The following is a 24,792-nucleotide window of genomic DNA, read 5'->3' on the forward strand; positions in this document are numbered from 1 at the left end:
CTATTAGTATCTGATTTAATCTTACCTCTAACAACACTGGGCACAATATCGGTTCAGTCAATCCAAATAAGAGCCGGGGTTAATTTGAAAACGATAGATGTATTTAAATGCTGAGACAATGTCACATCACAATTAGCCAGATATTGTAGCAGTTATGTGCTGTTGCCTTTAGTTAATGACTCCGCACTTTTATCGTGACCTCTAAAAGAACATTCTTATTTTGCAAGAAGCATTATTGCGTCAATCAATCTTTTCAATATATTCCTATTTTCTTTTACCTCTTCATTTTGCAAAGGTCAGCAATTTTTTCTGATAGTTTAAAAATGGTCTACCAAGATTTTAATGCTGTAAAAAATTTTATAGGCGTTGTTGTTCTCTGTTTAATGCTCTAAAATAGTTTATATGCGTTGTTGATCTCTTATGCTTATCCAAAGCTGTGATTAAATGAGGTAAATTTTCGTAATCCATCTTATTCCAGGGCGTTTTCTCAGTTGCAAAAATGAAGCACAGCCAGCAATAATGTTTATTTAGCTCACATGAACCTGACAGCCACATAAACTTGTCATAATTTTTAAATTAAAATTTGCTTTCGCAAGGATTCCAGTTTCTTTTCCTTCCGCTCACGTTGTTTTACAGTCACTAACGTATCCTCGTATTTCAACTCAAGAATGGCGTTTTAATAATTGTTTTTTAGCGAATTCTTCATCCATTTCGAAGAAGCAGCTCTAGCAGTGTTACTAATATATCTGTTTAGGACCGTAACAACGCACAAAACGCTCCTTTTCTTATTGCTTTTAACTACACATGCAACACAGAACTGCAAAACCACGTCCTGTTCGTTCGGCACTAAGTCTTTTTGCAAGGGGTCTTATTTTCATCCCTGCTGCTCTCGCTGTTTTACTGTCAATAACGTACCCTCGTATTTCAACTGCAAGAATGGCGTTTTCAATAATTATTTTGTTACTGATTGTAGATCTATTTCGAAGAATTAGCGCTAGTCACAATACTAAAACATCTGTTTTGGACCGTAACAACGTACAAACACGATCTTTATTGCTTTTAACTACAAATGCAATACAGAGTTGCAAACCCCTGTCGTGTTCGTTCGTCTCATTTCGAAGACGCTTGCGTGTGAATGACAACGTGGGATTTCAAAGCCTTGGCGTGCTGATTCCTGCATTCTCCTCATTCCCCGTACCGTAATGAAGATTGCTGCAGTAACTCTCCAAAGCTCTTCTCCCCTCTGTTTAATGATGGAGGAAGAGACATATTTCACTTCACGTGCTAATTCTTCGTGAGGAAAACTGGCTGGCATTGCAGTTATTATTAATTTTAGGTAGGACTTACTAATTTCTACCTTACTTTAGATATTGGCTTCGGTGATATCTCTGATAGCCCACAATGTGAGCCACTGGCGTAGTAGATTTTTCGGGTTTGTAGTCATTAACGAAAACAGTTATCCGAGCATTCCCTGTCCCCAGATGTTCTACTGTATTTCGAAGCACAAGCGTTTCCAGTAATAGGTTCTCAGGATATGAAAATGAGTTATTATTACAAAAATGATAAGATCTTTATTCAACCACTTCGATGCTGTCACTTGGAATGGTCACTGTGGAAACGTAATTGAGAACAGTGTTTCATTCGTCACAGAATATCTTACGCACACTATGCGGTGGCCCGGTGTAATGTTAAGCTCCCTCTATACAGCTTAAGCGTTTTCGTGGACTTACTTGTTGAAGAATGCTGATTCTGCTTTCTTGCGGCGCCGATGTCTTCTGCTAGCACCGGACGCTTCTCCGAAGATTTCACTGCTAGGAAGGGGAAATTTTCACTCTCTCTCTCTCTTATTACTTAAAAATACGCTACTCGTGGAATATCATTCAATCCACCAGAACATATTTATTTCCACTTTGTACGAAAAAATAAGTAAACTTTATGAAGTAAGTCCACACATTACCGGGCACCCAAGATCAGTTAATTACACATTCTTGAACACAATTAATACATAAGCTTTTATCGTGGCTGACTATCCACGTCCAGTCCACGTACTCTCAACAGCAGTCCAACGTCTACTAAACAGTCACTATCTAGAGTCACTCCATTTATTTTTCAACAATACAAAGCTACATTACTCTTTGCAACCGACCAAGGAGCTTCCGAGCCATTGGTTTATTCTTGGCAGGTCGCGCTGAACACTTGCCAGCGCTGACGAATTGTCTCCCTTCCAGTTTCGCCTGCACAAACAATAAATGGGTGCAGTATCCCATGATCATTTTTACGCCCTGCTTTAAAATAACGCGTGTTCGAAACGGTTGGAACACAAGTGTCTCCAGACTTTCGTAAACTTCTGGGGGCACTACAACTACTGTTTGTAAAATGCCAAAAACCAGAATCAATGGTCTCCAACACGCCACGATAACAGGACGTGTAGAACGGCGGAACCACAGGAAGTGATTTAAATGGCAGGGAAGTTGTGTGCACATAGGGCCAACATTAACCTTTTTTATGTAGCCGGATAGGCCAGTGCTACACGAAGTTCAGTCGGTGCTGAGCCGTCATACCAAGTGGAAACGTGTAACCAAGTGCTACTATGCCTTGCTGGCAACACAGGGTGAAATATACGTATGTAAGAGAGTTTGAACAGGGCGGAATGATCGGTCTCCGGAAGGCGGGTCTGTAGTTGTGACACTGCGGTTCACACAGGACACGCTGTTTCAACAATGAAGCGTATGTGGAATAAGTGCACAGAAGAGAGCCATACACAGCGCCCACAGCGTGAGATGACCACCATCTTGTCCGCTTGGCCGTAACAGACAAAACAACTTCGTCCACAATGTTGGCGCGACGTTAGAAACAGCTGTGGACCTGTCTGCGTCGATGGATCGACGCAGTCTTCTGCGGGCTGGACTGGTGGTACGAATGCCACTGCATCGACTTCAACTGACCAAAACCCACCAACGCCGTAGCCTGGAATATGCACGTAAACGCCGACACTGGCGTGCTGAGTGTCAAAATGTAGTGTTTCCGGACGATTCCCTCTTCCTCATGTCTAACATTGATGATCACATAAGCTTTCGACGTCGCCGTGTTGAAAGCACTCGGGCAGACTGTATTGTTGAGCGTCATAGTGCACAAATGCCAAATGGGATGGTTTAGGGCGCCATTACCTACAAGACGCAATCTCGCCAACTACGTCTTGAGGGCGTTCTGAACAACTACCGCTACATCAGGAAGGTTCTACATCCCGAAGCACAGTCCCTCCTGAAGGCTGTTCCTTATGCCAAACTTCAGCAGAACAACACCCTGCTGTGTGTGGCGAGGAGTGTAGAAACCTTCTTCGAAGAACGACGGGTACCACTGCTTCCATCGCGTGCCCGTTCGCCGGACACGTCGCCCTTGGACGGCATCTTGTTCGTTAACGTGCTCCTGCAGCCACTTTTGAGTTTTTTTGGACGCGCCTACAAACTACATACCATAGCATTCACCAGCAGCATATTCAGGTGCTATTTGATTCAGTGCCACAACGTTTAGCGACTCAGATTCCACCTCGTAATGGCACTGCCCTGTGGTGAATCTTCAGTCACAGTGCATGTACAGGGCTGTACTTCTGCTCATTTGTGCAGTATCACGTCTCTAATCTGTTGAATAAATGTCATTGTGATCACATCTCTCGGGCTTGGTGTTTCACTTTTTCAGAACAGTACTGTGTACTCGACGAGGTCGTGGATTCCTGGTTGTTTAGCGTGTCTGTTGTATGCAGAACTCACTACTGTGAACGTGGCTGCCATCAGACCGGGCAAACGCAAATCTGCATTTCAAAGCGACGGACTGGGCGTGACAGGAATCTGCAGCTGACAAAGACAATTCTGTGTCTTTAGAGCATGTTATTTTAAGGAGGCATGTTTATTGCGCTGTAACGTCGAAATGAATTGATTTATGTCTTCCAGCCACTGAAGCGCTGAGGGCGAAGGTGTAAATTGTTGAATTAAAAACGATATTGAAAATGCAGTAGACCCACTTTATTATTAAGGAGCCACAAAAAAGGCTTATGTTTTTTGCTGCTTAATTCATGTGAGAGTGACGTAGAAAGAATAGTTTGACAGACACCATACTATCTAATGAAAAGTGTACCGATGGAACGGAGCCGGCCGGTGTGGGCGAGCGGTTCTAGGCGCTTCAGTCTGGATCCACGTGACCGCTACGGTCGCAGGATCGAATCCAGCCTCGGGCATGGATGTGTGTGATGTCCTTAGGTTTGTTAGGTTTAATTAGTTCTAAGTTCTAGGGGACTGATGACGTCAGATATTAAGTCCCATAGTGCTCAGAGCCATTTGAACCATTTGATGGAACGGATTCTTGTAGTGAGGTCTATTGCGGAATCCAAATATCTCCACGATATACAAAATTTGTACCGGTAAGCCACTTGTTTTGGAGGTGTTATACACCAAACTTGACTTTAAGCTACCGTTTTTAGTATTTATTTAGAAAAAATAGCTTAAAGTACAATTAGAATTTCAACGTGTTGCTATGTTGTTTGTTAAAGAAACAGTTACAGGAACTGGACAAAAATATGGATACACCACGAGAAATGCACACTTGGACGTAAATGAGGATGCTAGACGGAGGTTGCGCTGATATATTTGACCACCAACGGCACCTGTGCAATGTCTTCAACAGGTTGCTAGTGTCAGTCGCGGTAATAATAGTTTTCTTTGCAGTTTGAGAGCGTTTTGTTGCAGCTAAGTAAAGTCGAACGTGAACAAATTGTTGATGCTCTTAACTAAAGTAGCCGAAGTGTTTGATGCTGCAAAAGGCACGATATAGGAGATTTATACCGCACAAAGGGGAAGCGGAAATATATCATCTACTAAGTCACAACACGGACGAATGTGCGTATTGAGTGATTTTGACAACCGGTCATTGAAGAGGATTGTCACGAAAAGTAAGAAAGTAAGGGCCTTTTTACACTAGGTCGCCATCCATCTGCGCCACCGGTAGTTCTCGTCGAGCAGTCTGTCTTTCTCGCTCTCTTTTCTGCGCACTATTTCATTTGCTTCAGTATGTCTAATGAAATGCAGAGTGTCAGTGCCACCAACATCAGTGTTACAGTGCATACAGTGCATGCCACAACGGCCGAAGGAACAACATCCTATGCAACAGAAAACAATGTCTTAGCCAGGACTAGTGGATCAACAACCACAAGTTCATTTTTTCCAGACTCAGTTTCAACAATGCGAAAATGCAAACGTGCCCTTACAATCTTCTCCATGTGCGGGTACTTCAGTCACAGCAAATGAAGATTCTAATAGTCAAATGAGTGAATCTTTGCTCTAGAATATGTAGTGTACACATACAAATATTCAACACATACATTGCACAAAACTTTTGGAAATAAATGTTCGTGTCATTGTTCTTTTTGAAATTAAATGTTCTTACTAATGTTCTACTTTTAGTCATAATTTGAATCAATTTCCTTTTGACATAATTGGTTAAAAATATTGAACAAAAATATTCATATTTTTTAAAAAAAACGTTAACCGTTTTCAAAAATAATCTTTTCTAAAGCAAAAAATTTAATAACTTTCAATACAATATATCGGTTTACTTATCTAAAAGTGACTACGAGCTTTTCTTCTGGTGAGATACACTTCTCGTTTTCGTTTCTTTCCCGGTAATATCAGCCTTTTTTAACGACAATAGCTCAAAGAAAGACGATTTAGACATTCGTAGGTAATTAAAAAACTTATTGTCGTCTACACGCAGTTCATCAGAAAGAGTATAATACAACCCTTTAGTGGAGTGGCGACTGCATGGCGTGTTGTGTGCACTACGACCAAGTACTGGGTAGAATTGGAAGGAAAATCAGTATTGGCAGCATTTTGTTGTTTTATTGACAACAAAATCAATTTTCAGTCACTTAGTGGCCATCCTCAGTGCTGTAATATACAATTAAAATTGGTAGGCACTGGTATCAAGCTATAACCACAAGCTTAGAGCGATCACATAAACTGAGGTCATCAGTCTTTTAGAACTTAGAACTACTTAAACCTAACTAACCTAAGGACATCACACACATCCATGCCCGAGGCAGGATTCGAACCTGCGACCGTAGCAGTCACGGCCGGAGGAGAAGATTAAAAGCTTTTCTATAGGAATCAACGATTGTTTGAAATGCAGCTCGCTCTGTTCATCTGCGAGACCCAAAAGGCTGTAGAAACAGCACTCTTAACTTCCAGAAGGTTCTCGGAACTGTTCCACACTGCCGCGTAGTGTGCAAAGTACGGGCGTACGGAATATTAGACCAGCTTCGTACTTTCACTGAAAAGTTTTTGAAAAACAGGACACTTCATACCGTTCTTAGTGGACAGGTATCATCTGACATCAAAATAACTACACGCGTGTTCATACCAACGGAAAAAATGACAGCACCAAGAAGGAGGTGTACGACGTAAACGAAAGTTGGCAGACGTGTTTCTACATCTGAAAGATGATGCCTATTCAGTTTTCGCGCCAGATCAGGTTTGCTTTAAATACTCGCTGTAACGGTCGTGAGCCTTCCATACGTTGGAGATTGGACATCGTGAGTTGTTTGTCGAAAATGCCTTTAAGGCGACAAAGACGTCTTTACCAACACCTCACTAAGTGAACGAGGTCGTGTAATGGGGCTACAAAAATCTGGATGTGCCTTCTGTGATACTGCAGAAAGACTTAGCAGGAATGTAGCCAATGCACATGGCTGCTGGCATTAGTGGTAACAAAAATGTAGAGTCTCAGTAAGACCGGGCTCTGAACGGCCCCATGGCACTACTGAGAGGGAAGACCATCGTCTTTGAGCCAACAGCAGTTGGCACCCCAGACCATTAACCCCAAAGCACCGCCATTTACGACATCAGTTATGTTAAGCGAGAGCTTATTGTAGGGCAGGGTGGAGGTCTGTTGAATTTTCTCACGAAATCTGGTTCTTCCTCGGTGAAAATTGGCCGTGTGTTGGTTAGGAGGCTAGTTGAGGACTTGCACCTAACCTATTTACGTGCTAGACAGACTGGACCTAAACTTCGAGCCATGGACTACTGTGAGATTTCGTGTGACAGCAAGAGCACTTTCGCAGCTATCCCACCCTCCCTGACTACAAATCTGTCTGTCAATATGTTGCTTCGACCTGTTGTGGTGCCATTCATGAACAGCATTCCATGGGGTGTTTTTCCAACAGGATAACGCTCGCCTACGTATCGCTGTTGTAACTCAACCTGCTCTACAGTGTGTCGACATGTTACCTTGGCCTTTTCGATCACCAGATCTGTCTTCAGTTGGACACACATTGTGTATCATCGGACTCCAACTACAGCGTCGTCCAAAAAACATTCAACGTCCCTGTACTGATAGACCAAGTGCAACAGGCATGTAACTCCATCCCACAAACTGACATCCAGCACCTATAAATGACAGTGCATGCAGGTTTTCATGCTTGCATTCAAGGTTCTAGCAGTTATACCCGTTATTAATGTACCTACGTTTCATATTTGCGGTGGCTTATCTCGCGCTCACATTAACCTCTGATCTCGCAATATTAAAAATTTAAATATGTTACCTAGTCAAATGTATTACAGAAATTTCATTAATCTACATTAATTATTCTTCGATGTTGCGAATTTTTTTGCCGTCAATGTGTATAGAGGGTGTCCATAAGAAAAGTTCCAGCTTCAAAACGCTGTAGAAAGAGAACCACTGCCCAGAATGACGTTCAAGTTGAACAGCAATGTATCGACGCAGGTGGAAACGGCATGGAACAAAACAAAGAACATTTTTACCAGTAGATGGTGCTGTAAGCGTCTTGACTTAAATGGGGTCGGCTACAAACGACAGATCAATCGCAATGCGGCGGCTGCGGTTTGAGACGCACATTACAGTTACGCCACCTGGACTGTTCAATATGCATAACTGCACAGTTTCAACAGTGAACAGCTATGTCACTGTTAATTAAGTGAGCCCATCCGACACGCCAAGGTCGTACCACATTGAAGGGGAAACATCGACTTTAATTGTCCTTAGCCCTAAAACAGCATTGAATTCCGTCTGTAACTGCCGTGAGACTAGCGCAAGACGTATTCAATATGCTGTCCGCCGTTTTCTGCCACAAGTTGAAACAGACAAACAGCATGTTCCATAACAGATCGGAGTGTCACGGATGTTGCGTTCAGAATGTCTTGCGCAGTACGTGCACTGAATTCAGCTGCGTTTGTAGTTGGAGTACTAGACACATCTTTCAGATAACCACACAGCTAAAAGTTACACGGAGTCACAACAGGTGACAGGTGACCTGGAATGCCAGTCTGCAGGGAAATGACGGCCAATAATTCTAGCATTTCCGAAATGCTTCTGCATCAGCCGCTTCACTGTCAGTGTTTATGTGCGGAGGAGCTCCATCTTGAATAAAAATAATCATATCCACATATTCACACTGCTAATGGGTTGGAATGACGTTGAAGCGCGGAAGACCCTCATAGCGTTTACCAGTGACGGTGCAGTGAGCAGGGTGCGCAGGAATCATTTCATCGAAGAAATCCGGCTCTACGACAAACAATTTCGTCAACCCGCACCACGTAGTCACCTTTGCAGACTGAAGTGGTACCGGTTGATGTGCGTCCATCGCTCATATTCTGCAGTTCTGGATATTAACACGTGTTTGGAGATGTAAGTTGCATCATCTTTCCACAGAATGTTCCATGGCCATTTATTGTCCACTTCCAAATGGTTCAAATGGCTCTGAGCACTATGGGACTTAACATCTGAGGTCATCAGTCCCCTAAGAACTACTTAAACGTAACTAACGTAAGGACATCATACACACCCATGCCCGAGGCAGGATTCCGGACTGAAGCGCCTAGAACCGCTCGACCACAGTGGCCGGCTGTCCACTTTGATGCGAGCAAGAAATTCCAGAGCGAACGTCTGTGTTGCTGGCAGATCAGCAGGAATCAACTCCTGAATATGGCTGACTGGGCAACTGCTACGGTCGCAAGTTCGAATCCTGCCTCGGGCATGGATGTGTGTGATGTCCTTAGGTTAGTTAGGTTTAAGTAGTTCTAAGTTCTAGGCGACTGATGACCACAGATGTTAAGTCCCATAGAGCTCAGAGCCATTTTGAAACAAAATTCAAGTATTACCTCCCACCACGACAGCGGCTTTCACTTAACGACCAGGAGCATCAGCGTCTGCGTAGAGTTGTCAGCGCAAACAGACAAGCAACACTGCGTGAAATAACCGCAGAAGTCAATGTGGGACGTCCGATGAACGTAACCGTTAAGACAATGCCTCGGAATTTGGCTTAATGGGCTATGGCAGCAGACTACCAACGCGAGTGCCTTTGCTATGAACACTACATCGCCTGGAGCGCATGTCATGGGCTGATGAGCGTAACGGTTGGATGTCAGACGACTAGAAAACTGAAACCTGATCAGAAGAGTCCCGATTTCGGTTGGTGAGAGCTAATGTTACGGTTCGACTGTCGTGCATACCCAACGAAGCCATGGACACGACATTTCAAGGCACTGTGTAAGCTGGTGGTGGTTCCACAACTGTGTGGACTGTGCTTACACGGAATGGACTGGGTCCTCTGGTCCAAATGAACTGATCATTGACTGGAAATGATTATTTTCGGTTACTTGGAGACCATTTGCAGCCATTCACGGACTTCATGTTCCCAAACGACGATGATATTTTTATGGGTGACAATGCGCTATGTCATCAGACCACAATTGTTCGCGATTGGTTTGAAGAACATATTTGACAATTCGAGCGCACGACTTAAGTCCAATTTAATATTCATGCGACAGAACTGAGTGATCTGTTCGTGCACAAAACCCTGCAATGGCAACTCTTTCGAAATTGCGGACGGTTATAGAGGCAGCGTAGCTCAATATTTCTGCAGGAGACTTCCAACGACTTGTCGAGTCAATGCCACGTCGAGGTGCTTCACTACAGCCGGCAATAGGAAATCCGACGCGATATTACACAACTGACCATTAAAATTGCTACACCAGGAAGATGACGTGCTACAGACACGAAATTTAACCGACAGGATGAAGATGCTGTGATATGAAAATGATTAGCATTTCCGAGCATTCACACAAATTTGGCACCGGTGGGGCGACACCTACATCGTGCTGACATGAGGAACGTTTCCAACCGATTTCTCATACACAAATACCACTTTACCGGCGTTACTTGGTGAAACGGTGTTGTGTTGCCTCGTGCAAGGAGGAGAAATGCGTACCAATACACTTTGATAAAGGTCGGATTGTAGCCTATCGCGATTGCGGTTTATCGTATCGCGTGATTGCTGCTCGCGTTGGTCGCATCCAATGACTGTTGGGAGAATATGGAATCGGTGGGTTCAGGAGGGTTATACGGAACGCCGTGCTGGATCCCAACGGCCTCGTATCACTAGCAGTCGACATGACAGGCATCTTATCCGCGTGGCCGCAACGGATCGTGCAGCCACGTCTCGATCCCTGAGTCAACAGATGGGAACGTTTGCAAGACAACAACCATCTGCACGAACAGTTCGACGACGTTTGCAGTAGCGTGGACTGTCACCTCGGAGACCATGGCTGCGGTTACCCTTGACGCTGCATCACAGACCGGAGCGCCTGCGATGGTGTACTCAACGACGAACCTGGGTGCACGAATGGCAAAACGTCATTTTTTCGGATGAATCCAGGTTCGGTTTACAGCATCATGATGGTCGCATCCGTGTTTGGCGACATTGCGATGAACCCACATTGGAAGCGTGTATTCGTCATCACCATACTGGCGTGTCTCCCTGCGTGATGGTATGGGGTGCCGTTAGTTACACGTCTCGGCCACCTCTTGTTCGGATTGACGGCACTTTGAACAGTGGACGTTACATTTAAGTTATGTTACGACCCATGGCTCTACCCTTCATTCGATCCCTGCGAAACCCTACATTTCAGCAGGAGAATGCATGAGCGCATGTTGCAGGTCCTGTACGGCCCTTTCTGGATACAGAAAATGTTCGACTGCTGCCCTGGCCAGCGCATTCTCCAGATCTCTCACCAACTGAAAGCGTCTGGTCAATGGTGGCCGAGCAACTGGCTCGTCACAATACGCCAGACACTAGTATTGATGAAATGTGGTATCGTGTGGAAGCTGCATGGGCAGCTGTACCTTTACACGCCATCCAAGCTATGTTTGACTCAATGCCCACACGTATCAAGGCCGTTATTAGGGCCAGAGGTGGTTGTTCTGGGTACTGATTTCTCAGGATCTATGCACCCAAATATCGTGAAAATGTAATCACATATTAGTTCTGGTGTAATATATTTGTCCAATGAATACCCGTTTATCATCTGCATTTCTTGTTGGTGTAGCAATTTTATTGGCCAGTAGTGTTGCAGGTACCACATGACTTTTGCCATCTCAGTATAAACTCCAACTGGCGTGATGGCGCCATAACACTCCACAAGCCAAGCCGCTACCTTCCAGCTATGTTCGTTCCGAAAGAGCACTCAGGCGTCCTCGGTAAACAAAGACTGGGGGTCATCGCTGCCAGCAAATAGCTTCATCCTAACTAGCCGAGCAGGGCCCTGTGCCCCGTCCGCCGGTGGATACGTGCGATCTCTTGCGGCCAGACGCCCTCTCGTGTCGCAGCAACCGACCGGGAACAAACACAGGAGAGACAGTTGATACTAGAGCAACAAAAATGTTGCGCACACATGCACAATTTGTGTTTTTTGCGTGTTATAAAAAGTCAGAAAGTCTCAGGGCAGTATCACTAACTAGAACTTTCGGTTAATTGTTTGCACTACGTTCAAACGTCAGTCCTCAAAAACAGCAATCCCTGCCACCATTTCTTCAGAGATAATATTCTATGCCGTTTGATTATACGCTTCTGCCTCTACCGTTCTTTCCCTAAAACATATGAGGTATCTTTCTGAAGTTAGTAACATTTTATATTGAACAAACACAATTGCATTTAAAAAATGTTATTGCAAGAAAGATTATACCTGGACCTACTGCTCAACACTATTATGAGACACTTTTCGTAACAAACAACTAATTTCTTAATTCCATTCTCATTACAAAAATCTGCCACCTCTTTTACCACCCACAGCTGAAAGGTCGTCTTGACGTTACTTCCTCGAAATGCCGACATACTAAAAGTTCTTTCAATGTGGGAACAAATGATAATCAATGGGTAGCAGATCACCGTCTGTATTCTTCAACTTTTTGATCAACATTCTGCACCAGCTGTATAGTGACAATGGGTGGAACCCCATTTCGCAGTTCATCGTGAACAGTAGCATAGCTGTATTTAAACGCTGTAACTCATTATCATACAACTCCATCGCTTACAATGCTTTTTCCATAAACTTCGCAGATCTGTCAATGAATTTCGACCTCTGACACATTTTTTGCCCACAGAAAACGAATCACTGCACGTATTTAATAATCGACTCGATTTTCATTTTAGTAAGGCTTTTTAAATGAACGTAAATACGGGCGTACGGGAAGCCAATAAATTCAAGTACTCAGGGCACATATAAGAATCCCCGACAGCGACGTTGCAGTGGCCATATTTTAAAACAGCAGTTACTATTTTACAAAAATAGATATAGGTCTGTACTTGATGAAAAGTTGCCATAAAAGATTCTTTCTTATGAAACAGCTGCGCCTTTAATGTAAAAGGAAAGTTATCTGAAGCATATTATCCCATTAGAAATAATAATTAATGGTGTGGAGTCTGTTGTTCAACTTACTTGAATCTTAAAATTAGTTTTCAAGGAATTGTCGATACTGAAATCACCGTGTCTATTGCACGCGTCACTGCAGTAGCATTACGTAGGATACGGGTTGCAATTTCACGATACGTCAAGTCCCTCTCGCAAAAGCCACTCAGCTCCCGCTGAAGTTCCTTAAACTTGATTATGCGGCACCCATCGCAGTCGTGAGCTAAATGTTTTATTGGATTCTTGGTGATGCTAGTAATTAACTTGCAACACACCGCGTTCATTAGAGGTCAGGCACGTCCTAGGTGGTGTGCGTGTATCGCTTCCGCTTGGTAAGTGCGCTGTTTAAAATAAGGCATGGAGGGTACCTACTGTTAATTTCTATTCCAGAATTTACCTCGACATGGAAAAATACCCTCCAGAGAGAGTAGTAGATAGTGTCGGAAGTTCCATGCGGCTTTTCAGGGATGATGCTGTGGTATACAGAGACGTTGCAGCATTAGAAAACTGCAGCGAAATGCAGGAGGAACTACAGCGGATAGGCACTTGGTGCGGGGAGTGGCAACTGACCCTTAACATAGTCTAATGTAATGTATTGCGAATACATAGAAAGAAGGATCCTTTGTTGTATGATTATACACTCCTGGAAATGGAAAAAAGAACACATTGACACCGATGTGTCAGACCCACCATACTTGCTCCGGACACTGCGAGAGGGCTGTACAAGCAATGATCACACGCACGGCACAGCGGACACACCAGGAACCGCGGTGTTGGCCGTCGAATGGCGCTAGCTGCGCAGCATTTGTGCACCGCCGCCGTCAGTGTCAGCCAGTTTGCCGTGGCATACGGAGCTCCATCGCAGTCTTTAACACTGGTAGCATGCCGCGACAGCGTGGACGTGAACCGTATGTGCAGTTGACGGACTTTGAGCGAGGGCGTATAGTGGGCATGCGGAAGGCCGGGTGGGCGTACCGCCGAATTGCTCAACACGTGGGGCGTGAGGTCTCCACAGTACGTCGATGTTGTCGCCAGTGGTCGGCGGAAGGTACACGTGCCCGTCGACCTGGGACCGGACCGCAGCGACGCACGGATGCACGCCAAGACCATAGGATCCTACGCAGTGCCGTAGGGGACCGCACCGCCACTTCCTAGCAAATTAGGGACACTGTTGCTCCTGGGGTATCGGCGAGTACCATTCGCAACCGTCTCCATGAAGCTGGGCTACGGTCCCGCACACCGTTAGGCCGTCTTCCGCTCACGCCCCAACATCGTGCAGCCCGCCTCCAGTGGTGTCGCGACAGGCGTGAATGGAGGGACGAATGGAGACGTGTCGTCTTCAGCGATGAGAGTCGCTTCTGCCTTGGTGCCAATGATGGTCGTATGCGTGTTTGGCGCCGTGCAGGTGAGCGCCACAATCAGGACTGCATACGACTGAGGCACACAGGGCCAACACCCGGCATCATGGTGTGGGGAGCGATCTCCTCCACTGGCCGTACACCTCTGGTGATCGTCGAGGGGACACTGAATAGTGCACGGTACATCCAAACCGTCATCGAACCCATCGTTCTACCATTCCTAGACCGGCAAGGGAACTTGCTGTTCCAACAGGACAATGCACGTCCGCATGTATCCCGTGCCACCCAACGTGCTCTAGAAGGTGTAAGCCAACTACCCTGGTCAGCAAGATCTCCGGATCTGTCCCCCATTGAGCATGTTTGGGACTGGATGAAGCGTCGTCTCACGCGGTCTGCACGTCCAGCACGAACGCTGGTCCAACTGAGGCGCCAGGTGGAAATGGCATGGCAAGCCGTTCCACAGGACTACATCCAGCATCTCTACGATCGTCTCCATGGGAGAATAGCAGCCTGCATTGCTGCGAAAGGTGGATATACACTGTACTAGTGCCGACATTGTGCATGCTCTGTTGCCTGTGTCCTATGTGCCTGTGGTTCTGTCAGTGTGATCATGTGATGAATCTGACCCCAGGAATGTGTCAATAAAGTTTCCCCTTCCTGGGACAATGAATTCACGGTGTTCTTATTTCAATTTCCAGGATTGTATGATAGCGGAACAAACACTGGAAGCAGTTAATTCTGTAAAATATCTGGGAGTATGCGTACGGAACTATTTGAAGTGGAATGCTCATACAAAATTAACTGTTGGTAAGGCGGGTGCCAGGTTGAGATTCATTGGTAGAGTCCTTAGAAAATGTAGTCCATCAACAAAGGAGGTGGCTTACAAAACATTCGTTCGACCTATACTTGAGTACTGCTCATCAGTGTGGAATCCGTACCAGGTCGGGTTGACAGAGGAGGTAGAGAAGATCCAAAGAAGAGTGGTGCGTTTCGTCACATGGTTATTTAGTAAGCGTGAAAGCGTTACGGAGATGTTTAGCAAACTCAAGTGGCGGTCTGTGCAGAGAGGCGCTCTGCATCGCGGTGTAGCTTGCCGTCCAGGTTTCGAGAGGGTGCGTTTCGGGATGAGGTATCGAATCTATTGCTTCCTCCCACTTATACCTCCAGAGGAGATCACGAATGTAAAATTAGAGAGATTCAAGCGCGCACGGAGGCTTTCCGGCAGTCGTTCTTCCCGCGAACCATACGCTACTGGAACAGGAAAGGGAGGTAATAACAGCGGCACGTAAAGTACCCTCCACCGCACACCGTTGGGTGGCTTGCAGAGTATAAATGTAGATGTAGATGTAGACCTCTAATCTGTGCGCATCGGAATTAATTACATATTGTTATGTGCCCAGGCTCACTGAGTTGAGTAGTTCACATTTCTCCCTTTACTTATTAAATTAATCAAATTATTTCCCCCAGTAACGCGACATCTCGGAAACAATATTAGGTTATTGTTAACTTGAATTATAACTCTACGGAGGATTACGAAAATTTTTATTTCCAATCAAAGACAAGTTTGGATAGTGATAAGTACGTTGATTGATAAACCTCACCTGGAAGCAACGCAAGCTGCAAGATAGCTGATGCAACGCGCAGTGCGTTGTCGCAGAAGTAATCTCGAACGGACAGATGGTTGCTCCAGAACCTACCTAAGCAGGCTCCCAAAGCCGGCGTCTTTGCTCGACGGCCGAACTCTCCTTTTTCTGCGACGCCCACGGGGGAAGTCCTTACTCACTGGCTCCAACGGTCGTAGCGTCTTTACTGCACGCCGCCAACAGGCGAAGCGTTTACGTTCGCTCCGTAAAATTACATTACCTCATGTTGAGCAGCCAGTAAAATATGTTAGAACACAAATGCAAGCTTTGTTACGCATCTCCGCGCCAATCGCACGCGTTCTGACATCAGAAAGTCTCCCTCCGTACGATTTTGAAGCATCGATTCCCAACATGGCATAGCGTGTACTCGCAAGCCATCCTGCGGCTATTTTTTCAGAGGGACGCTGTCCTAAAAAGTCTTCTAGCTGATCGTTCCCACGGCAGACGCCAAAGAGCTGCAGATGCCACTCTAACCTGCATTCTCTTCTCTATTAACAGAGTTTCTTCTCGTGAACAGTCGCCCATGTAAGGGGACGGGATGTGGCGGCGCTGTTTCCCTTCAGGAATGTTCGCCCTGTGTTCAGACCATACAATTTCGCTGATGATGCCCTGCTGGAGTCCCAGGCTCTGTTTAACAAAATCCGTCCAACACAACAGAATAGCTTCGCATTGTACTAGCTCCCCGAAACTTTTTGTATTCTTTCTACGTCGGCCATCATCGTTTATTGCGCTACCCGAATAGCAAATTCATCCACTACATGTAGTGTGTCATTTCCTAATCTAATTCCCTGAGCAACGCCTGGTTTAATTCGACTACATTCCATTACCTTAGTTGGAGCTTTGTTGATGTTCTTATCTCTTTTCGTTAAGAAAAAATTAAAATGTAAAATTTAATAAAATCGATCAGTCAAATAAAATCTCATCTTATACTTCAGTCAAACTGGGCTCTGGAAATCATTCTGACGTGAAGAAAGGTTAACCAGTCAGCCAATTTTAGTTATCAGGCGACACTGTCTTCAGTGCCTTTGCGTTCTCGTAAACGAAAGCAGACGTAACACGCTGAGTTAAGAATAACTGAAATTTGATATTTTAAGCCAACGGCCCTACCGCAGTGGTAACACCGGTTCCCGTCAGATCACCGAAGTTAAGCGCTGGCAGGCTGATCTAGCACTTGGATGGGTGGCTATCCGTTCTGCCGAGGGCTGTTGGCAAGCAGGGTGCACTTAGCCCTTGTGAAGAAAACTGAGGATCTACTTGATCGATAAGTAGCAGCTCCGATCTTGTAAACTGACATACGACCGGCAGAGCGGTGTGCTGACTACATCCCCTCCATATCCACAGTGACGCCTGTGGTCTGAGGATGACACGATGGCCGATCGGTACCGTTGGGCCTCCAAGGCGTTTCGGCCGGAGTTTAGTTTTTATGATAATTGAATTTAGAGTGACTTAAATTTATTGATAGGCTCATAGATGAGACTCTTTTTCACCAATATTGACAGGTAAGATTGTTATCAGTCGTAAACTACTGAGTATCAAATCTCCGTATGTCCATGTTTTCAGAGATGGTCGCGAGACCTCGGCTGCTTAGTACAGAAAGTCAAATCAAACACATTTCAGCCATCTAATTTCCTAACTGCCGACAGTCGGCAGATGATGTTTGAAGTAATCGCTATATCAAAAATCTCCAGATACCTGTCTTTGAACACTGGCCCCTATTTTGATGGGAACCGAGGTTGGAATCTTCCTACACTTCGGTTGCGGGGTGTAATATATATTAATATATAAGATAACTAAGATTTTAAAGGCAAATCGTTTTCTGACAAAATAAAACTTTGTTGGCAATTCATCTATAATCGTCATATATTCCTATAAAAATATACAGGATGGGGCAAATAAAGGTGGACCCGGAGAGTTGTCAAGAGTGGAGCTGAATGTATGCATATAAACAGGAGGAAAAGACCTACAGTTACTTCAGACAGGATGAAGCAACTGTCCATGCAGCCGCCCGAACCTTAGAGCACATTTACACAATCTTCACGCCTGACAAATTTGTTAGCAAAGGTCAGTGTGGTCGCAGCCTTAGTTGGCCACCCAGGTCACCTGATCTGTCAGCGTGCGATTACCTTGTATGGTGAAACCTCAAGTCTAAAGTGTATCGCAACAACCTTCATAGTCTTCAAGAACTGCAGCAGAACATTTCGGATGAGACTGCAGCAATTCCAGCAGTCCATTTTCGATCCGTCTTCAGCAACTTTCTGAACAGGGCCCAAAAGTGCCAAGAGACGATTGGTGGTCAATTCTGGCATCTGCTGCAGTCAGCTTAGTACTGCATTTCCTTTCCTCTCCTGTGTCTCTTTGTACCCTGGAACTCTGTTCTTCGTGCCACTTTCATTTGCCCTCCCTGTATTATTAGTTATAGTGTGTACTCGGATGTGTTTCAAGACACAGCTGTGACACGCTTAAGTTGTCCAACGCTCTCTATACTAGCTAGGACAGAGATCACTTGGCATAGAAACTTCGCATGTATATTTTGTGATTTTCTGCTATTCCTGTAATACAATTTTTGTAAAATTCATGCTTCTCCAACAGAAGCTGCCTGAGACAAACTTTGATAAACAGTCCGGATGCGGTGATAAGCAGCATAATAAATTCTCTCTTCTCTCGCCCCACTCTCACACCTTTCTCCCCCTCTCCACGCTTTATACGATCACGAACCAGCTTTCGGTTTCATACTTTCGGTTTCATAGGTCATCATCAGGTGACAAATGAATGCAAACAACAGAATTTCTTACTTGGATATTGTTACGTAGAGCAATAGATGAAAATAAAGTTGAATTTACAATTGTTCTCCATCATTTGTATAATTGAAACTTAGTTCAACAGAGGAAAAAGTTTGACTTTTTAAAAATAAGCTGTGACTTCGAAACATATTTTTATTGATTTCCAGTATTGCCGCTTTTGGTCATCTTCCTGCTTTCTTAACAGCAAACAGAACATCATTCTCCATCGTATGGGCTGTTTTCTGTTAATAGATGTTAAAAGTAAAATTATCCATATAACAAGTTTATTTTTCATATTTAGTTAATTGCAACTATTTCTGTGTTTCATAAAAATATAACAATTTCTTTTTAAACGCACTATATGTCATCATTTTTTTATTTCCTTTGTAGTTTCGGTGTACAGTAAGTAATGTCTGTTAAGTCACACGTCATTTTATCTGTGGTTGCAACATTCAGTTGTCATCTGACAATAAATAAATATTTTCCAGAACATTAGGAAAGAGTTTGCGGTTTAATATAATTAATTAATGTTCATTTGGCATTGGCAGCTTACTGCTGAAATGCATCAGAGTACAGTAAATATTTCAATAATTCGTAACTGAAGCAGGAAATTGTGTTGTTTACAGTATTAATAAGACAGTAGAAACCTCTCCCACATCCATGTAATGCGGATACATCTCAGTTTAACATCTATATTTACGGCATATATTGTGTGATGCGTACTGCAGGGCTACTTATAAGTTTTATACATTGAAGGTGGCGGGAGAAGAAAGGAAAAGACAGGGAAACTATTAATATCAGCTGCATTGGAACGTTATCCGAAATCAGCTGACAAAGTGTTTATCGCAATTGTAAGGAATATCTCTGAACGCCTCTCGGCCGACTCATTCCCACCTAGTGTCACCTTCTGACTCTCCACTTCTTTTCTCTATCGTCAGACATCAGCAAAAACACCCTGTGAGTGCGTTAGCGTCTATAGAATAGATGATTGGGGCTAGGAGTGGACCCTTATTATATGACAGAGCACAACGGTGTTTAGCTCTACACAAATCATTTTTAATTCAAGATTGTTGTCAAGGAAGTACACGAATTTACATAGGTAGTAACATCACAATGTTAGGACAATTCTCAAGATAACACATTGCGTTCCGTTTGATCGCAATGACACCGAACACAACAATATCAAATTTTAACCAGAAGGTTCTCTAAAAAAAATATTCTTACTACTACATCGCGAAGTTGGCCAATATTACGATAAATTTATGATTCCGGTTCTAGGTTCGGTACTGTTTAGGATGACAGTCAAGTCTATGGAGGATGGTTAGTTTTTGTGACAAGCTGAGCAAGAGATTACTCAAGGTTGCTCGAGTTCACAGTGGACACAAGGTGGTGAACCAACAAGTTTACGCCTCTGCTAGCGGTATTTACCTTAGCTGCGATGAGCTCTTGGCTGCATGGCTATTCTCATCTTCTGAAAGTCCTATAAAAGATAATCAAAATCTTTGCTGATTTTATAAGCTGAAACTTTCTTATGTTTCTCGTTAGGCGAAAAAAGATACAAACATACATGGTCTTGAAATATGGCGATATGCACATGCTTGGATGGAGCAGCGTGCATATTACAATGCCCCCTCAGTTCTTGCAAGAACATTTAACTACGTGGCTGTTTCGTTTCTCCACTATTGGAGCTCAACGACGCTACAGCTAATATCTAGTGAAATGTCAGCCAAAGCGATCGCAGTGTTCACACAAAATTGCTCCTTTGCGTCGTACAGAGCATGATGCACCCTGTTCCACAGTTGACGCTGGTTCAGAAGAGATTCCATGAAATTTTCGGTCGTGTGTCCCTGGGTCGTCTCGTGCTGCACATCACGGCTTTTTCCAACCAATTGGAGCGTTCCTTTCATCTTGTGGAAACTATCTCTACCAATCGCAAAGGGCCTACCATGAAACAGCGTCAAAATTTCGGGACTTTACTCCTTCCTAGTTCATTTCAGCCAATCGGACAATTTGTTCCCGCTCCAGACGACTAGAAGTTACATGTGTTCATCGCCTGCATACCACACGCAGTTAACGTGATTGACTGCGTCGCTGGTCTGTTTCTGTGCACCTGGAACTTCCCCAATCCAGTTATCTAAAGATTCTCTCCATACCACGCCGATGGCCCGCCGCTACCTGCCCTCTTCGATGAGTCACCCAGCGCGTACTTAGTCCCTCGCCACGGGTCACTTTAAGAGCATTCCATTGTACTCGGGCCGTGACGTGGCAACTCGCACCTGCTCCCAAACTAAAACGTTTCCTCCAGCAGCTTTTTTCTTCTGTTGCTCATTGACATGCAGGATTTAGGTTCAGTGTGTTAATACAGTCGACTGTCATCCCTTTGCACTGCATACTGTACATTTTAATAGACAAATCTGCTCATTTTCGCCGGAAAATGTTTGGTGACATATTCACCTTCCTGATATGATGTATAAAATCTCTCATGTAATGTGCGAAATTGACATTCATTTAATGTGGCATCTTACAACCTATCCACAGTCTCTGTCCATGTCCTCCATGTTGGCTACTTTGAGATTCCCACAAAATGTCACGTGTCATGTGTATCCACACTTAAGGTGGTGGATTCATTGCTCTTCGAGGCGAGCCAGTTATGTGAATGTATGGTGTCTGTTCTTTCTGACTTGTCCGAAAGAACAGTGACCACGCGTTCATATAATGTTTTATAAGTGCCACCAGGCTATCAGAAGAAAGCTGCACTATAGCTTCAAGACATGAGAAAATACCCTCATATCAGTGAGTAGAGCATTTCTCCAACTTTTAAACTCACATTACAGGCTCTCAATATATGCACCGTTTGTGACATGGCGTATGCTCATACGTGGGTGCAGTTGTTTGAAGTCGCTACTGCTACTCAGAAAGGCGCAAAGATAGTAGCCTACTTTGAAAAACTTTTCATTGGGTTGCTTATCTAGGAACTGCACAGTACACTCACATCAATGTGACCACCTTATATTTTGTACGTCAACGTGCAATAACCACTCACAGATGGCAGATGGCGGCACTAACAGTGGAGCGTAGATAAAAGGTGTCAGGGGGATGCGCAAAACAGTGCATTCGTGAGTTATAATGGGATATCAGGTATATTTATCTGAATTCCAGAACGGTATGATTGCTGGGGTGGAAACATTTCCGAAACGGCTAACTTTGTAAACTTTTCACGTGCCACTGTGGTTAAAGTATACAGTGCATGGCAAAATGGCTCTATCCAAAATCGACACTGAGGAAACTGTGGTGCACCAACGGCCATAGATAACAGGCGTGAACAATGGCTGCAGAGCTGTTTATGGGTGAACAGAGATGCAGCTGATGAGCAACTGACCTTCCAGATGAACCAAGGGGCTACCAAAAAGGTCTCCTCAACGACCGTTCAACGAACATTGCTGCGTATGGGCCTCCACAGCAGCCGCCTAGTTCATCCACTCAACCACCCATGCTGACTGTTGTTCATCGGCAAAAAAGGTTGAAATTTGCATGACAATACCGCAACTAGACGTCCGCTGAGTGACAGGTGATCTTTTCAATGAGTCATGTTTTATGCTCCATCAGACCGTTGGCGTGTACAGCGTGAAAAGTCTGAAACCAAACACCCTGCAACAGTAGTCGGAAGGGTCCAGGCCAGAGGAGTAAGCTTTACGGTCTGGGGAATGTTTTCGTGGCATACCTTGGGTGACCTCGTCATTCTGGAAGGCACACTTGTATGCAGTTCGTTTTTCCTTAGTACTCGTTCGGTGGCATCAGCCAGCAGGACAATGCAGCGTGTCATACAGCACACAGTGCACGTTCGTCGTTCTACAACTACATCCACACTCCGCTAGCCACCTGACGATGTGTGGCGGAGAGTACCCTGAGTACCTCTCTCGGTTCTCCCTTCTATTCCAGTCTCGTATTGTTTGTGGAAAGAATGATTGTCGGTATGCCTCTATGTGGGCTCTAATCTCTCTGAGTTTATCCTCATGGTCTCTTCGCGAGATATACGTGGGAGTGAGCAATATACTGTTTGACTCCTCGGTGAAGGTATGTTCTCGAAACTTTGGCAAAAGCCCGTACCGACCTACTGAGCGTCTCTCCTGCAGAGTCTTCCACTGGAGTTTATCTATCATCTCCGCAAAGCTTTCGCGACTACGAAATGATCCTGTAACGAAGCGCGCTGCTCTCCGTTGGATCTTCTCTATCTCTTCTATCAACCCTATCTGGTACGGATCCCACACTGGTGAGCAGTATTTAAGCAGTGGGCGAACAAGTGTACTGTAACCTACTTCCTTAGTTTTCGGATTGCATTTCCTTAGGATTCTTCCAATGAATCTCAGTATGGCATCTGCTTTACCGACGATCAACTTTATATGATCATTCCATTTTAAATCACTCCTAATGCCTACTCCCATATAATTTATGCAATTAACTGCTTCCAGTTGCTGACCTGCTATATTGTAGAGTACCAGGGTGAGTGTACCGTACTCCATTGGCCACCAAACTTCCCGGATTTAAACCCACACGACAATCTGTGCCACCAACTCTATTGGGAAGTTCGCGCCGTGGATCGTCAGCTGGCCACAGTGCTGGCCCTCTTGTTGCAAGTCTCTCAGCTGTTCGCACTGCAACAGGTGGTTATTCAGACTTTTTGACATGCGCTCACATTAGTATGACTGGAAAGTGTAATTCGATGCGACGAAATGGAGTAGAGGATTTGCTTACTTGTTCTGAGATATCTTAACACTAGTGATATGCTCTGCAACTGTGGTACGGCACGTGTTACAAATTAAAACTCTAAGAGATGCCCTATCCACACTCTTACTGTTTTCCGCGCGTTCGTGCTCCGAAACTCTGGAGGTACACTACTGGCCATTAAAACTGCTACACCAAGAAGAAATGCAGATGATAAACGGGTATTCATTGGATAAATATATTATACTAGAACTGACATGTGACAACATTTGCGGGCCGTATTGGCCGTGTTGTTCTAGGCGCTACAGTCTAGAACCGAGAGACCGCTACGGTCGCAGGTTCGAATCCTGCCTCGTGCATTGACATGTGTGATGTCCTTAGGTTAGTTAGGTTTAATTAGTTCTAAGTTCTAGGCGACTGATGACCTCAGAAGTTAAGTGGCATAGTGCTCAGACCCATTTGATAACATTTTCACGCAATTTGTGTGCATAGATCCTGATAAATCAGTACCCAGGACAACCACCTCTGGCCGTAATAACGGCCTTGATACGCTTGGGCATTGAGTCAAACAGAGCTTGGATGGCGTGTACAGGTACAGCTGCCCATGCAACTTCAACACGGTACGACAGTTTATCAATACTAGTGACTGGCGTATTGTGACAAGCCAGTTGCTCAGCCACCATTGACTAGACGTTTTCAGTTGGTGAGAGATCTGGAGAATGTGCTGGCCAGAGCAGCAGTCGAACATTTTCTGTATCCAGAAAGACCCGTATAGGACCTGCAGCATGCCGTCGTGCATTATTGTGTTGAAATGTCAGGTTTCACACGGATGGAATGAAGAATAAAGCCACGGGTCCTAACATATCTGAAATGTAACGTCCACTGTTCAAAGTGCCGTCAATGCGAACAAGAGGTGACCGAGACGTGTAACCGATGGCACCCCGTACCATCACGCCGGGTGATACGCCAGTATGGCGATGACGCAAACACGCTTCCAATGTGCGCTCACCGCGATGTCGCCATACACGTATGCGACCATCATGATGCTGTAAAAAGAACCCGGATTCAACCAAAAAAATGACGTTTTGCCATTCGTTCGTCGTTGAGTACACCATTGCAGGCACTCCTGTCTGAGATGCAGCGTCAAGGGTAACCGCAGCCATGGTCTCCGAGCTGATAACCCATGCTGCTGCAAACGTCGTCGAACTGTTCGTGCAGAATGTTGTTGTCTTGGAAACGTCCCCATTTGTTGACTCAGGGATCGAGACGTGGCTGCACGATCCGTTACAGCCATACATATAAGATGCTTGTCATCTCGACTGCTAGTGATACGAGGCCGTTGGGATCCGGCAATGCGTTCCGTATTACCTTTGTGAACCCACCGATTCCACATTCTGCTAACAGCCATTGGATCTCGACCAACGCGAGCAGCAATGTCGCGATAGGATAAACCACAATCGCGATAGGCTACAATCCAACCTTTGTCGAAGTCGGAAACGTGATGGTGCTTATTTCTCCTCCTTACACGAGGCATGACAAC

The 24,792-nt window shown here is 44.8% G+C and overlaps 1 protein-coding gene across 1 annotated transcript in view; it reads left to right on the top strand.

The window, feature by feature from the left end:
* Positions 1-24,792, top strand: part of LOC126267532 (uncharacterized) — a 306,885-nt gene that overhangs the window by 252,258 nt on the left and 29,835 nt on the right. The gene's annotated exons all lie outside the window — the stretch shown is intronic.

The sequence above is a fragment of the Schistocerca gregaria genome, chromosome 4 (genome assembly GCF_023897955.1).
Source record: "Schistocerca gregaria isolate iqSchGreg1 chromosome 4, iqSchGreg1.2, whole genome shotgun sequence".
Classification (NCBI taxonomy): Eukaryota; Metazoa; Arthropoda; class Insecta; order Orthoptera; family Acrididae; genus Schistocerca; species Schistocerca gregaria.